Below are 17,157 nucleotides of genomic sequence, written 5' to 3'. Positions count from 1 at the left end.
TTATTTAAAAATTTCCTATTAAATAATTTTTTCTTTGGAATTGGTTTTTTAAAGAGTTGGTAAGTAGACTAATACTTATATAGCACTTTCTATGTTTGAACGCTCATGGTGCTTTATAGTACAAGCCTTATTCACGAACAGTCGATTTTTTTAAAATCGTTTTTAATAATTCATAGACATTCCATCGGATCTGTTGGGAGGAACTAAGCCTTCAGTATCTTGGCCAGGGATTGAACCACCAACCTCTCAGTTACATGACAACTTGCTCCACAGCCACCCTGTTGGGTTAATAATAATTAAATGAATGGTATATGTCCATCCCTGTTATAATTACTCCCTGAAGTCCCTGCTCTTGATTTAAAAAATAAATAAAAATTCCTAGTGTCATCATATTATATATCTATATATGTTAAACTTATATATATATAATATTAAACTTGAATGTTGTTAATTTAGTTACAGCCTACATGAAGCTACCTTTTATACGTACACTACCAGTCAAAAGTTTGGACCTTCTCATCTAATGTCTTTTTATTTATTACTACTTTCTACATTGTGGATTCATACTGAAGCCATCAAATATATGAAGCAAGACGTATGGAATTATGTAGCAAACCCACTTTGAGATCCCTCAAAGCCACCATTTGGTCTTCTCTCAGTGTGCTTCGTGTAGTCTCCTGAAATGGTTTTCACTTCACAGATGTGCCTTGTCAGGGTTCAGTTGTGGAATTTCTTGCCTTCTTAATGGGATTGGGACCATTAGTTGTGTTGTGTAGAAGTCAGGTTGGTACACAGCTGATAACTGTTAAAATTCATATGACAAGAACCAGAGTCCATTATTACTTTAAAAACTGAAGGTCAGTTAGTCTGGAAAATTGCAAAAACTTTGAACTGTGGGAATTGCCTTTTATGGTCAAATAGCTGCTAAGAAACCATTACTAAGGACAAGTAAAAAGCAGGTGAGACCAAGAAACACAATGAATGGACATTAGATCAGTGGAAATCTTTGGTCTGATAAGTCCAAATTTGAGGTCTTTGGTTCCACCTGCTGTGTCTTTGTGCAATGCAGAAATGATGAACAAATGGTCTCTACATGCCTAGTTCACACTGTGAAGCATGGAGGAGGAGGTGTTATGGTGTGTTGGAAGACACACTGAACAAGCATGGCTACCACAGCATCTTGCAGCAACATGCCATCTAGTTTGCATTTAGTTGGACCATCATTTATTTTTCAACAGGACAATGACCCCAAACACACCTGCAGGCTGTGCAAGGGCTATTTGACCAAGAAAGAAAGTGATGGAGTGCTGTGCCAGATAGCCTGGCCTCCACAATCACCTAACCTAAACCCAGTCTAGATGTTTTGGGATGAGAAGGGAAAACAAGGTGAAGGCAAAAGGACCAACAAGTGCTCTGCATCTCTGGGAACTCCATCAAGACTGTTGGAAAACCATTTCAGGTGAATACCTCATTAAATTCATCGAGAGAATTCCACGAGTGTGCAAAACAAGGGTGGCAATTTCGAACAATCTAAAATATAAAACATGTTTTGAATTATTTCACACTTTTTATGTTTACTACATAATTCAGTGTGTTCACTCGTATTTTGATGCTTTCAGTGAGAATAAACAATGTAAATAGTCGTGAAAATAAAGAAAAACCATTAGATAATATGTGTGATGATGTTTCTGAACACTCAGTGTCACGGGAGCCTAATGTAAGAACTACGACCCAAAAGCCGATTCAAGCACAGGGGAAAGTGATGAGATTTCAACTAGATTTATTTGCTTAAACACAGGAATTAATGGCAACACAAAGGCGGGATTCCTGGCGTAAAGGTGAACTAGACAAAACTGTGGGAGGAAGGAGGTTAGAGATGATGCAGGGGACGCTAGACTGGTCTTGGTGTGTGGAGTGTAAACTGCTCTGGGGGAGGTGAACGCCCAGCTGAGCTCCTAGAGTGGTGAGTGAGTAGGTTGAGGTGATGAATGATGCAACCATGAGCAGTGAAGTGTGCGTGATAAACGGGGACATTGCCATGGAGACCAGGGTCCAGGAGCAACCAGAAGCACAGAGTAGATCAAGTAAACACGAGATTTTAACGAGCATGAAACAAGGAGAACTGTTATCAATGCGAGGTTACCTGATGAAATGACAAAGGAGAGAAGATGATGCTTACCTAAAATATGTCTCCTGATTGCTTGGGGATCAAGAATAGGTGAACTGAGCAGGTGGCATGATGAGAGCTCTATCCCAGGACTGATATGAGATGAACACAGGGTGGGCAAAAACACTAGACTTCACCCGGACCATGACCAGTGTTTGGCAAGTTAGTTTGAAAAAGTAATTAATTATAGTTACTAGTTACTTCTTCAAAAAAGTAACTGAGTTAGTAACTGAGTTACAGGATTCTAAAAGTAATTAATTACTTGAAAAGTAACTTTAAATGCAAATATAAATGGCCAATTTTAAAATCATATGCACAAGTTTTGCAAACAACAAAGTTATTTGCAGCCATTTACCTTTTACCCCTTTTTCAATAAGATGCCACACAAATTTTTTGTGCCACTCCAAAAATTTCTGTCCACTTTAAAGGAGAACATCACAGCCTGATACCTGCAGGTCTGACAGCAGCAGGTGTATCACTCCTGTTTCTACCTGGAGACAGCAGTCGCCTCATTGTTCTGACACACAACACAAAACTATCCACAACACTACACACTAACTACACAAGACAACACATTAACTACACACTCCAAACACACTAAACGTCACAAATCTCTCACATCTCAAAACTCGCTCTCTCTCTTTTTCTGCTGTCTTTCTCTCACTCTCTCACCGTCACTCCTAAAACTTCCCCTCTTCCTAAACATCCAAATGCAATGTTGCCATATCATTTTTTGATTGGTTGACATTTACATTTTACATGTACATTTTCCACCAACATGAAAGGGCTGTTTTTTGCTTTGTTTTTAAATTTTTTGGTCATAAGCAGAGAGTGCTTGCTAGCACTGTCCTTAGACAGTGAACGTGACGAAACGTTTGAGGAAAAAACGCCGCATATATATTGTTTATCATGACTCTGGTTTTACGTGGCCTATCAACACAATTTAAAAACTGGTATATATCACCTTGTTGCTTTGTCATCTTAAAGTGGTAATGTGGTTGACTTACCACAAATACTTTATTCTTCCTCAGTCAAACAGCAGCACTCATGCGATTGTTTTGCCCCTCTAGCTCCAGGTGTAGCGGCCAGATTACTTACGTAGACAGCTACTTCCTTGCAACTGATATAAGATGCGGTAAGCTGAACCAGGGGCGATTCTAGGATCAGAGCTTTGGGGGTGCTGAGCACCCAGAGAGCTGCCCATCCAGGCAAGGTAAACTTTACTCGTCACAATGAGACTTCTTCCCTGTCTCTGTCAGTCCCTGCATCCTTAAATGTCTCCAGTTGTCCCGAGTTCCCTCTGTTCCTCCCTGTCCTCATAATCTGTTGTCTTCATCTCCATTATCAGTCATTATAATTTTACCATCTCTGTGCAAGTCTGCAAATTTCTTTATTAAATCTTAAGATTCTTAAATTCATCAAGTCTCTCTGTGCCTGGGTCTTTGTCACAAAACATGACATCACTGTTTTGTACATTTTAACACAATTTAATCCCCACATTTGTGAAAGAAAAGCAAAACACTTTTTTGAAAAGTCTGTAACAAAACCATCTAATCTGATAAAGGTTATTTAAATGCTGCTAAAGACTACTACTGCCAAAGAAGAATGGATTGGAATTTAAAAAAATAAATATCCTAACCTTAATTACTGTGGGAGAATAATGAATGATGCTCATAGTGAGTAAAAAGTAAACTCAGTGCATTTTTTGGACAGAGATTCACTTTTAATGTGTATGGATAATATAATATATATATACATAAAAAATACACTCCAAAAATAGAAGAGTCCTTGAAATGTACAAAATATTATTAAAAAATTGAGACACCTTGGCCTCTGGTACAATGTATGAAAAAATCTTTACTGCAGATACTTCTATGGCTCTGCAGATTTTTTCTTTTCTTTTAACCTCACCTTGAGGTTGGCAAATCTATCTATCACATTTTGGTGGTCAAGTCTCTCAAGCATCTCTTTCTCAACTGACATCACAGCCAGGTGCTGGAGTCTGCTTTGACCCATGGTCCTTCTCAGCCAGGTATGGAGCTGATGAAAGACACTAAAAGACCTTTCACAGCTACAGCTGCTAACTGGGTTTGTTAGGTCAACCTGAATAACATTTTCACAGTGTGGGGAAGATCTGATTATCCAGAAGATTGTACAATGTTAACATATCGTTAGCTTCATAGCATAAGTGCCTAAGTCATTTTTTGGTCAAATTGAAAATATCAATTAAAAATATGCATGTGATATTTAGAAAATTAGTTTTGTCTTGTTTTCCGAAAACACAAAAAAATGACTTAGGCACTTATGCTATGAAGCTAACGATATCTGAAATGGCACCAGCCTCACTCTTGAGCTTCAAAAAGTCTTTGGCAATCATGACTTCCTCTGACTGAAGTTCAGCATGGTGATGCAGTGCCAGGGCTGACAACCCAGTTTGTTTTGCAGATTCTGTATAGCAGCTTTAATATAGGGAGAACACAACTTCCAGATTGTATGAGTAAAATTAGTTGTTTTTGTTGTTTTTTTTTCTTTGCCAGTTTAACAGTTTGTGTTGTGCCTGTTAGTACTCCCTGTCTGTTTTCTTACCTGGTTCTTCCTGAACTTGTACTTTCCCCTCTTTCCTCTCTCCCTCTTTGGACTGACAATCATACACAAATAGATTGTATTCAATTAGATTAAAAAAAAGTACTATTAAGAGCACTAATAAAAAGTCCTCTTCCAGTGTACTTTCAACCAAAAGGCAAATAACCAAACCACATGCACATCTAATAAAGGATATAAATATTGAAACACTGATCCAACATTATCCTTTATTGACGGATCATTTGATCTTACACTTTTACCTGAATGTGGCTCCTAGATAGAAATAGTAATTGGATTACTCGTTACTGAAAAAAGTAACCCCGTTACTTGTAACGCCGTTATTCCCATCACTGACCATGACACTCAGGTTGGTACTTACATAGCACCTTTTTAGTCAGTTGAGCATTCAAAACACTTTCATGCTACAAGATTCAATCACTCAGTCACATACATGCATTCAGAGATTTTTTTTCTGAGTGTTCATCAAACAATTTCACAAAATAATTTCTTAGTGTTAAAGTCATGAATAATCAAATTTTATTGATTTCTTTCAGTACATAAGACCTTTTATCTCCGTGGTTACACACACACATATATATATAATGTTTCCTCTTGCAGGACTGTTGAATGCTGGTGATGTGACATTATCTTAATTTGAGCAGCTAAAGACTCTAAATCTCAGTAACTGTGAAAAACTGATGTTCTGAAAGACAGTGTGCTGCAGTCCTGCTAGAATCAAGACACCATAAATTTTATGTTTGTAATCATAACATATTTACTTTTCCTGACACCAGTCTAAAACATATGTATGTAATGAGTAACAGAATTTAAAAAGAATAAAGAAGTATTGCAAATCAGAATAAAATATCCAGTATAATCACTTATTAAGAGTTCAAATACCCATATTGATTTCTCCCCATCTAATGTACCTAAATAACAGAAAACTGAGGCTCTGTCTTTCCCTGCTTTTTTAAATTTTATTTAGACTGTTTTTGTTTGTCCTGTTTCAGAATCAGGTTCTTCAACTTTCAATTGCTCCTATGTTTTCCACACCTGTTCTTATCTTCTCCTATTTGCGCTTTGTTTAATTGTGTCAAACCTGTTCTCAAATGCATCAAGGATTTCTTCTTTACCTTGAATCAAAATCTTTCCACTGTCAAATATAGACACAGTGCCTCCATCACAGAGCTTAAGTTTGAGTTTCTTGTTTATTTCCATTCGAATAGCGTTGGATTGAGGGTAAGCTTCTTCTATTGCAGCCCTGTAGTGTGCTCCAGATTTGGTGTAGAAAATGAGGTTGCATCTTATGCCAGTTTGTTTTCTGTCTTCATAGAGAACCTCTGGGTTTCCCATCAGAGTTTCTTCTCTGAATCCATTCCTTACCTCACCCTCCATTACTTCAGGGTAGTCAAAACGACGAGCTTGCATCTATGAAACATAGAATTATTATTATTATACGCAATTTAATGTTCCACTGATAAACTACATAACAAATTCAGCACTTATAAATGTGATGTGGTGATATACATTTACCTTCAATGTTTCTTGTTTGTCATAAATCGAGATGTACTCAACTTCCAGGTGAAAAGGTGTATTTTCCTTACACAGCACTTGCAGTAGTCGGTTCAGACTCCGAGTTCCTGTAAGTCTAAAATTTATTGATTCTGTTCTTAAGCTGAGAAGAAAGAAGCTTTTAATAAATGATGTTTTTGCTATTAAGACCTTCTTAAATACATCTAATCTCATAGACAAGTTTCTATTTTGCCCTTTAATCCTTGAACAACAATAAATAAAGACAATTGTTTCCGCTGCTCTCCTAAGGTGTGGTGGCTGTACTCTGCGTATAAAATGTCCGTCTTCTTTTCAGATTTTTTTTTTACATATCTCAAAAAGCAATAGAAAAAGTCAGGAATGTGGTTTCCACACAGGGGTACACCGTGATGCCGGTAAAGCAGTTTCAGAGTCTCCAGAGTCTCTGGGTTGTTGTTTGTCAGTATGCCACCACAGCATCTTTTACTTACACTTCAAAAATCTGCATTTGAAGAATTTGCCTGTGTTAATTCAGGATCTGGAATTTGCACAGGCAAATGTGGAAAGTGTGTGTGTTTGTGTGTGTGAATTTGCCTGTGCAAATTCGGGATCTAGAATTTGCACAGGGAAGTGAAAGATGTTATGATGGTGCAGTGGTCATAATGGTCACTTCACAGCAAACCTGGGGGCTTTCTGTCTGTTTGTTCTCCCTGTTTTCGCGTTTTTCTCTTTACAGTGTGCTTTAATGTGCGCTTATCAAATAATTTCACAAAATAATTTATTTTATCACAATCATAATATATTATTTATTATTTCACAGAAATATCATGGAAACCCTTTGAATACCAGAAGAAACCAAACAACTACCAGCATGTACACAAATTTGAGCTGTAAAGTACAGAATTGACGCTTATAACATAGCAAACAAACACAAAGTGGTTATTCTTTATCACTTCATCTTATGTTTTAAAATATTTAATCTTTTGAACTTATAAAGAAAGAAAAGCTCAACTCTGCTAGAAACCTGCCGTGTCTTTCCTGGCTGAACATGTTGATCCTGGAGTTTTGCTCTTGCCAGTTGTTTGATTGTATTTATTGTTTTTATTTTGTCATTGAACCATTCTGTAAACTGTTTTTTCCCCCTGATCATTGCCATACACATCACCAGTTCTCCATTATGATGCAATACAGTTTTGCCTTTACTGGTTGTATGATTTCGGTAGCAGTGACTTGTGTAGTCTCTGGCTTAAGATCTTCTGTTATTCACTGCATTAATCTTTTTTGATGATTCGTTTGTAACTGCAATTTGTCCTCTTTTCCATTTCTTGTACTGACAATGAGTTTTTCTGGGTTTTTAGAGCATTCTTTACTTTTGGCATCCTTGTTGACCTTCTTCTTTTCTTCTTCTTTGGTTAGTGTCATTGGAGCTAGAGAGATTTCTAGAGAGAAACAAAAAGAAATATATTGCCATGGTACTTCTTTTCAGATTTTTTTTTTTTTACATATCTCAAAAAGCAATAGAAAAAGGCAGGAATGTGGTTTCCACACAGGGGTACACCGTGATGCCGGTAAAGCAGTTTCAGAGTCTCCAGAGTCTCCGGGTTGTTGTTTGTCAGTACGCCACCATAGCATCTTTTACTTACACTTCAAAAATCTGCATTTGAAGAATTTGCCTGTGCTAATTCAGGATCTGGAATTTGCACAGGCAAATGTGGAAAGTGTGTGTGTTTGTGTGTGTGAATTTGCCTGTGCTAATTCAGAATATTATTTAATTATATTCTTTGTATTCATTCAAACTCTTCTGGCGAAGGGTGCTGGACATAGCACCCCCAAACTTAGGAGAACAAGAAAACAACCACAATAAAAACAACAAGCTCGTCATATTCCAAAAAGCGCATCTGAAGAGCATAAACTCATTCACTTTATATACAAGCACCAAATATCTAATTTGTCAGTTTGTAGTTCCAGTAGGCTGTTAGTGGAGTGGATGGTTATCTTCAGTTATTTGATCATTATGCCAGAATCTCTTAAATTCTGGCATAATGATCAAATTTAGGAGAAAGTGTCCTTTCTCACTGTTCCTCTTCCCCTCTGTTTTTCTTTTCCTTCCTCTCTTTCTTTCTCCCTTTCCTATCCCCCAGCCATGTCTGTCACATCTGTAACAACTGCAAATAAAATAAAATAATAACAACAAAGGTCAGTCAAATGGACCAATACGGCAAGGCCGTGATGATCCACTTCGTAAAGTAAATCCGTTGGGTATCTTTGTTGGCCTTCAGACAACAACTTTGATGGCTAAAGAACCAAATGGGACAGGTAAAAAAAAAAAAATGAAAAGAATAACTGCACTTAGTCCCTGTTATTCTGCTATAATTATTGCTGTATCACTGACTGTCAAGACCCTGTCAGTTGCCAATCCCACTTGGATCATTTTATATCCACATAAAAAATCTGCCTGCATTAAAAACACAACAATACAAGCCAATTTTATTACAACATTTAGAACAACAATACAAAATACATTTTTTATGGTTCTGCTCACCCTGCCTGCCCTGCTGACTTTCAACTTCTTGATTCTGATGTACCTATTTGAAACCTGAGAAATAATCAGTAGCTAATGAGTAACAAAAAAAAAAAAAGACGTGTAAGCTACCTGTAATACCTACCTGTAATTATTATTTCACCAGGTTTTAAAAAGTCGTAAGTATTGAGGAGGTAAAATTATTAACAAGATGATGGACCTCTGTTGGAGTAGCGTTCAGGTAGCTGCATTGCTCTATGTTGTTGCAGGGCATTGAAGATGATAACAGTGGGTGGATTATATTCTTAAACTTAGTTACAGCACTTTCAAAAAGACATCTACTGTGATAAAGTCTACTTCCCACTGCTGTGTAATCAATTATTGTAAATTTAAATATTATCAGGAAATGACCAGACAAGAGAGGCTTTTCAGGAAACACTGTTAAATGTTTAGTTTCTATTTGACAGGTAAAAACAAGATCTAGAGTGTGATTCAAGAGGCAGGTGGTGTCACAATACGGCTGTGTGCAGGCAAGAGTAGGACCCAAACGCAAACTCGCAGAGACAAAAAGTAAACTCAAAAAACACAGCTTTATTGCTGGCGTGGAGTGGGACACGAAAAACAATACAAAACTAAACTGGGAAAACTAAAGCACAAGGAGCCACAGGGAAAAATCACACAGCTATGAGGGAGGACGCAACACTGACAAAGAGAAACATGGGGCTTAAATACACTGAGGGATAACGTGGGGGGAAAAGCCACATAGGACAGACTGTGAAAGTAAAACAGGAAACACACTGACGGAACTCAAGACATGTAAACTTAACAGACTGGGGAGACCGAACATAGGGACCTGAAACATGGAACAGAAAGGCACAGTAGACACAACATGAACATAACAACGCCACAGGGAAAGAGTAAAACAAAATGCAGGGACACAGGACCTCTTTCAAAATAAAATGGGAAACATAATGAAATGCAAACATGACAACATAAGAAACACAGACATGAAGCACATGAAGGACAAGGGAGACTTAACAGGGGTTGGATACACAAGGGGAATCTAATAAACAAATGAACTTAGATAACCTAATGAACAAAATAAACTCAAACTTAAAACGCTGGGTCAAAAGACCCAGGATCATGACAGGTGGGTTCTTTTACATTTTGAGTCTAATAAAAGAGATGATTGTGCAATGGTACTTCTAAACATGTATTCCATGAACAGTTTATCAAAACGTTGTTTTATCTGTATCTGTATATCTTTATGTGATTTATACCAAAATTCAATATTTATGCCTTTCATATTTTTTGTATCTAGAAATCTTAAATTGTATAGTAACTTCCATCCATTCATTCTCCTCCGCTTATTTATGTCACGGTCGCAGAGCCTATACCAGCTATCATAGGGTAAAAGTCGTCTGTCTGTCTGTCTGTCTTCCCTGTGGCTCTGAGTTTTTTCCTTTTTTTCCTGAGCCCCAAGGATCAGATGATCTTTCATGAACAGGACTTGATGATAGTGGGAGGAAAACTAACAGGAAGAGTCCTTTAGCAAAACAGACTATCTGTTGTGAGAGGAAAGAGAGAGAGCAAAGGACAAAAAACCTGACAAGACAACAACCTGCAAGACAGAAGACAAATGTCAGCGACTTGCAGTAGTGGCTGATCATCAAGAGGGAAAAGGAATGGAGAAGAAATGCTGAGTGCATCATGGGAAGTTCCCTGAGCCCATTACAGTATAACTGACTGAGCACAACCTATAAGCTTTACTCAAAAGGAAAGTTTGAAGCCTAATCTTAAAAGTAGAGAGTGTCTGTGTCAGGAATGTAAACACAGGAGAGTTCGTCTTACTTAGACTGTGTAACCAAATCCAAAAAGGCTCTATGACCTACAATGAATTTAATAACCTTTGTTTTATAACAGTATGTGTTAAACATTGATTTGATATTCATTCTGCTTTATTAGTCTATGATGGGAAGAAGTCTAAACTCATTTTCTTTGTATATGATGACTTTGAGTAGAAAGGACTAGTTTATACGGTGTGTAAATATCTAATTTGAACACTATATAAACTATTTCCTGTACAGTTACTTCAACTTATTCTAACCTGTTATGACTCCTGGAATTACAGAATCTTAAAGAACTATTACATGCAATCTGTGAAGCTGGTCTCTGTTGGTAGTTGTACCTTTACAGCTCTGCTGTTACCCACCAAACAAAAACTCACTGAAAAGATTATATTTTGCTGGAAATTAAAACAATGTTGATTTTCTTTTTGTCAACTAAAAAAATGCCAACCACTTCCAGTGAAAACAAAAGACACATGTTGGAATTTTAAAAGCAGCAGCTTCCTGTGATATGGACATCTGATAAATGTTAACGTTTGAAATGTCTTCAGCCTTCTTCTGTCTTCAGCCTCGTGAAGACAGTCCTCTGAAGTACTGGGGTGTCAACAAAATACCTCTCAGCCCCATGTAGCAGTGTGGAAAGTGAAAGGCTTTTTAGCTCAGTGTCGCACATTATAGATGAAAACAGAAACAGTCTGACTGCTGATAATGCAGAAAAGCTACTTTTCTTAAAAAACAAAACAAAACCCTGCCACTCACTTTTTCTCTCCATTAAGTGAGTCATCTTAGACTTGATGTTAATAACTACCTCAGTTGCACTGACTGCCACAGTTCTATGTCGGTGGATTTTGTTAGTTTATTCAAATATTGTGCACTAAATAGCAAAGATGTTTATTAATGCCCCTTGTGTTGTCCAAAGCGGCAGAGTTTACAATAAACTGAAAAAAATACTTGAGTTGCACTGTCACTGTTTAAATTTTTGTTAAATTATAGGACTAAAGCTGTTACCTGTAAATTTAAATCATGTTTTTATTAAGTACTCGGTATCGGTATCGGCGAGTACTGAAATGCAAGTACTCGTACTCGTTTCCAAAAAAGTGGTATCGGTGCATCCCTAATGTGGAGTGACCGTGTCAATAAGGCGATAAGCTGATGGCAGAAATACCGGTGAGATTACACATTTTATTCGTAAGCTGTGTGATCACTTGGATGCTCGTTTTCCAGAGGATAAACTAAAGGAGTGGTCTGCATTTGACATTGAGGCATTGAGCTCAGACGTCAGCTTGAGTATGGAACAGCAGACATTGCCATGCTGGCAAAGAAGTATGAGGCCATTTTCCATCACTCACATTCTGTGGAGGTCATTCACAGTGAATATGCTGAATTCAAGTACATAATGAGGCAAAACTTAAACACGAGTCAATCAGTACATTCTCAGATATATTGGCTGCAACAGTAAATTATGAGGAGCTAAAACACATCCCACAGCTTGTGGATATTTGTGCTACATTTCAAGCATCCAGTGCAGATTGTGGAAGAGGCTTTAGTTTAATGAATCGTACCAAAACAGCATCCAGAAATTGTCTTGAAGTGGACCATTTGGACCAGCTGATGTGCATGAAGTCAAAGCTGCAAGCAGACGAGGCCATCAACCTGGACAACATGTACAACCACTGGAGACGTGAGAAGGACAGACGGGAAAATTAGGGTGAAATTTAAGTTCTTAATCAGTTTAGTGCTTATTCTAGTGTCATTTATTAAGAATTTTCATGTATAATGGTTAATAGTCATTAAATGCTATTACCATGAGTAGTAGAATTTGTAATAAAAACTGTGTAATTATATATTTTGCAGAGTTAATAGAATTTTCAAATATCACATCCTTGCGCTATAGGCGTGCAAAATGTGAAAGTTTTAATGTAAACAAAATTTTATCTCTAAAAGATGTACATGCCTCAATTATTCCAGAGCAGGAGCCCCACCCTGACAACACATTAAGAGTCATTCTACACATCTGTTCATGCAGTCCACTCTAACCACTTAACAGGTAACTTCCATATGTCTTCCTTCCACACTGTGTTATTGTTCAAGTAGAATGCAGAGATCTAACTGCCTTCACACACCCAAGATCTTATTTCTTCCAGCTGTCACTCATTTCTTCAAAGTATGGGTCAGTGCCATTATGGCATGTAGTGTTTGTGAATGGTTCATGGGTGTGCCCAATGAAGGTGTTTCTTTTTAGTTTTTGTGAACGTGTACATTTGCACGTGAGATTTTACTGTTTGTCATGTGGTAGAGCAACAACACTAAACTGATGAAGAGGAAAAACCAGTCAGGCCAGTAAGGAACCTGCAACTTATTACTGAAACTTAGAAGCCTGAAATCTGCTTTGTCTAACTTCTGTAGTTAACTTCTGAGGCCATCACAGGGCAGTTGTGGAGCTGTTTTGCAAAGAAGAACGGGCAAGGATTTCAGTCTCTAGATGTGCAAAGCTGGTAGAGACATACCCTAAAAGACTGGCAGCTGCAATTGCAGCAAAAGATGGTTCTACAAAGTATTGACTCAGGGGGCTGAATAATTACTCACACCCCACTTTTCAGTTATTTATTTGTAAAAAAATGTTTGGAATCATGTATGATTTTTGTTCCACTTCTAACCTGTACACCACTTTGTGTTGGTCTTTCACGTGGAATTCCAATAAAATTGATTCATGTTTGTGGCTGTAATGTGACAAAATGTGGAAAAGTTCAAGGGGGGCGAATACTTTTGCAAGCCACTGTATATAGGCCTTTAGATTCATGTTTGAGCAGTGCCATTTGGCTCAACCAGTAAGTAGCTAGAAGAACTGGTAAGAGCCATTAATAGATGTAATACTTATTTAAAAGTTTTAAACAAAGGGAATGTCCACAGGTTAGACTTTTTGTATGCATGATATTTTATTTATATAACTTAGCAAAGGCAAAGCAAAATCAATAAAATTTAAAATAATATCCCATGTTTTATCTTAACCTAACTGATCTGCAGGACATGTACCCGAATGCTGATGCTGTGACATTATCTTAATTTGAGTGGCTGAAGATTAAATCTCATTCATCTCTGTGGAAAACTGACCTTCAGATATGAGACGGACCTCAGTGGGTACAAAACTATAATTCTTCAAACCTACAGACTGAAAGAGATTCATATTTGTAATATGAAATATGATATAAAAACAATGATACATCAAATGAACAGCAGAATTTAGAAGAGAATAAAGATTATACAGGTATTGAAAATCAGGCTAAAATATCTAGTAATTTTTAAACACAAGAAACGAGCATTCGGGTACATGTCCTACAGATCAGTTAGGTTAAGATAAAATATTATTTTATATTATATTGATTTTGCTTTGCCTTTGCTAATTTATAGAAATAAAATACAGTGCATACAAAAGTCTAACCGTTGGAAATTCCCTTTGTTTAACAGGAGTGTTTGAAGGAGTGGCTCTTCCGTTACTCAGGAAACAAAAGAGCAGTTTTAGACTTACAGGAACTCAGAGTCTGAACCGACTACTGCGGGAGCTGTGTAAGGAAAATACACCTTTTCACCTAGAAGTTGAGTACATCTTGATTTAGAACAGAACAAGAAACATTGAAGGTACATGTATATCACCACATCACATCTACAGTTTATCAGTGGAACATGAAATTATGTAAAAATAATAATTGCTTTATGTTTTATAGATGCCTGTTCGTAGTTTTCATAGTGAACCTCTGGAAAACCCAGAGGTTCTCTATGAAGACAGAAAACAAACTGGTGTAAGATGCAACCTCATTTTCTTCACCAAATCTGGAGCACACTACAGGGCTGCAATAGAAGAAGCTTACCCTCAATCCAAGGCTATTCGAATGGACAACAAACTCAAACTTGAGCTCTCTGATGGAGGCACTGTGTCTATATTTGACAGTGGAATCATTGTGATTCAAGGTACAGAAGAAATCCTTGATGCATTTGAGAACAGGTTTGACACAATTAAACAAAGAGTAAACAGCAAAAGATAAGAACAGGTGCGGAAAACATTGGAGCAATTGAAAGTCAAAGAACCTGATTCTGAAACAGAAGATCAGGACAAACAGAAACAGTCTAAATAAAATGTGATACAAATAAGAAAAAGCAGGAAACAGCAGAAACAATACGGACATTAATAAGTGAATATTAAAGTTTTTGTTTCTTGTGTTTAAAAATGATTAGATATTTAAGTCTGACTTGCAATATTTTTATAATCTTTATTCTCTTCTAAATCCTGCCGTTTGTTAGATATATTATTATATATGTATTGTTTTACAATGATGTCAAGGAAAAGTAAGTGTATTGCATAATATATTATAAATATGAAAATGTCTTTCAGTCTGTAGATTTGAAGAATTTTAGTTTTGTAGTCACTGAGCAGGTGGGAGTTTAACTCAGTTTTCCACATAGATGAATGAGATTTAGTCTTGTCACAAAATGAGCATTCGGGTACATGTCCTACAGATCAGTTAGGTTAAGATAAAATATTATTTTATATTATATTGATTTTGCTTTGCCTTTGCTAATTTATAGAAATAAAATACAGTGCATACAAAAGTCTAACCGTTGGAAATTCCCTTTGTTTAACAGGAGTGTTTGAAGGAGTGGCTCTTCCGTTACTCGGGAAACAAAAGAGCAGTTTTAGACTTACAGGAACTCAGAGTCTGAACCGACTACTGCGGGAGCTGTGTAAGGAAAATACACCTTTTCACCTAGAAGTTGAGTACATCTTGATTTAGAACAGAACAAGAAACATTGAAGGTACATGTATATCACCACATCACATCTACAGTTTATCAGTGGAACATGAAATTATGTAAAAATAATAATTGCTTTATGTTTTATAGATGCCTGTTCGTAGTTTTCATAGTGAACCTCTGGAAAACCCAGAGGTTCTCTATGAAGACAGAAAACAAACTGGTGTAAGATGCAACCTCATTTTCTTCACCAAATCTGGAGCACACTACAGGGCTGCAATAGAAGAAGCTTACCCTCAATCCAAGGCTATTCGAATGGACAACAAACTCAAACTTGAGCTTTCTGATGGAGGCACTGTGTCTATATTTGACAGTGGAATCATTGTGATTCAAGGTACAGAAGAAATCCTTGATGCATTTGAGAACAGGTTTGACACAATTAAACAAAGCGTAAACAGCAAAAGATAAGAACAGGTGTGGAAAACATTGGAGCAATTGAAAGTCAAAGAACCTGATTCTGAAACAGAAGATCAGGACAAACAGAAACAGTCTAAATAAAATGTGATACAAATAAGAAAAAGCAGGAAACAGCAGAAACAATAATTAATAAGTGAATATTAAAGTTTTTGTTTCTTGTGTTTAAAAATTACTAGATATTTTAGCCTGATTTTCAATACCTGTATAATCTTTATTCTCTTCTAAATTCTGCTGTTCATTTGATGTATCATTGTTTTTATATCATATTTCATATTACAAATATGAATCTCTTTCAGTCTGTAGGTTTGAAGAATTATAGTTTTGTACCCACTGAGGTCCGTCTCATATCTGAAGGTCAGTTTTCCACATAGATGAATGAGATTTAGTCTTGTCACAAAATGAGCATTCGGGTACATGTCCTACAGATCAGTTAGGTTAAGATAAAATATTATTTTATATTATATTGATTTTGCTTTGCCTTTGCTAATTTATAGAAATAAAATACAGTGCATACAAAAGTCTAACCGTTGGAAATTCCCTTTGTTTAACAGGAGTGTTTGAAGGAGTGGCTCTTCCGTTACTCGGGAAACAAAAGAGCAGTTTTAGACTTACAGGAACTCAGAGTCTGAACCGACTACTGCAGGAGCTGTGTAAGGAAAATACACCTTTTCACCTAGAAGTTGAGTACATCTTGATTTAGAACAGAACAAGAAACATTGAAGGTACATGTATATCACCACATCACATCTACAGTTTATCAGTGGAACATGAAATTATGTAAAAATAATAATTGCTTTATGTTTTATAGATGCCTGTTCGTAGTTTTCATAGTGAACCTCTGGAAAACCCAGAGGTTCTCTATGAAGACAGAAAACAAACTGGTGTAAGATGCAACCTCATTTTCTTCACCAAATCTGGAGCACACTACAGGGCTGCAATAGAAGAAGCTTACCCTCAATCCAAGGCTATTCGAATGGACAACAAACTCAAACTTGAGCTCTCTGATGGAGGCACTGTGTCTATATTTGACAGTGGAATCATTGTGATTCAAGGTACAGAAGAAATCCTTGATGCATTTGAGAACAGGTTTGACACAATTAAACAAAGAGTAAACAGCAAAAGATAAGAACAGGTGTGGAAAACATTGGAGCAATTGAAAGTCAAAGAACCTGATTCTGAAACAGAAGATCAGGACAAACAGAAACAGTCTAAATAAAATGTGATACAAATAAGAAAAAGCAGGAAACAGCAGAAACAATACATTAATAAGTGAATATTAAAGTTTTT

At 36.7% G+C, this 17,157-nt stretch overlaps 2 long non-coding RNA genes across 3 annotated transcripts; one reads left to right on the top strand and one right to left on the bottom strand.

The window, feature by feature from the left end:
* Window positions 1-5,022: 5,022 nt before the first annotated feature.
* LOC121815706 lies at window positions 5,023-13,176 on the bottom strand. Its single transcript, XR_006055303.1, has 3 exons — window positions 12,211-13,176; window positions 6,284-7,719; window positions 5,023-6,178 (listed from the first exon to the last, which is right to left on the bottom strand). It is a non-coding gene; the product is annotated as an uncharacterized LOC121815706 (long non-coding RNA).
* Window positions 13,177-13,969: 793 nt separating this feature from the next.
* LOC121815704 lies at window positions 13,970-17,146 on the top strand. 2 transcript variants are annotated; one of them, XR_006055301.1, is made up of 7 exons: window positions 13,970-14,284; window positions 14,371-14,614; window positions 15,287-15,457; window positions 15,544-15,787; window positions 16,167-16,224; window positions 16,422-16,592; window positions 16,679-17,146. It is a non-coding gene; the product is annotated as an uncharacterized LOC121815704 (long non-coding RNA). The 2 variants fall into 2 exon arrangements; XR_006055302.1 differs by lacking the exon at window positions 16,167-16,224.
* The last annotated feature ends 11 nt before the right edge of the window (window positions 17,147-17,157 follow it).

This window comes from Haplochromis burtoni, unplaced genomic scaffold (assembly GCF_018398535.1).
Source record: "Haplochromis burtoni strain Fernald_Lab_line unplaced genomic scaffold, NCSU_Asbu1 Contig_278, whole genome shotgun sequence".
Lineage (NCBI taxonomy): Eukaryota > Metazoa > Chordata > Actinopteri > Cichliformes > Cichlidae > Haplochromis > Haplochromis burtoni.
Note: the sequence above shows the minus strand (reverse complement) of the source record. Positions and strands in the feature narration are given on the sequence as shown.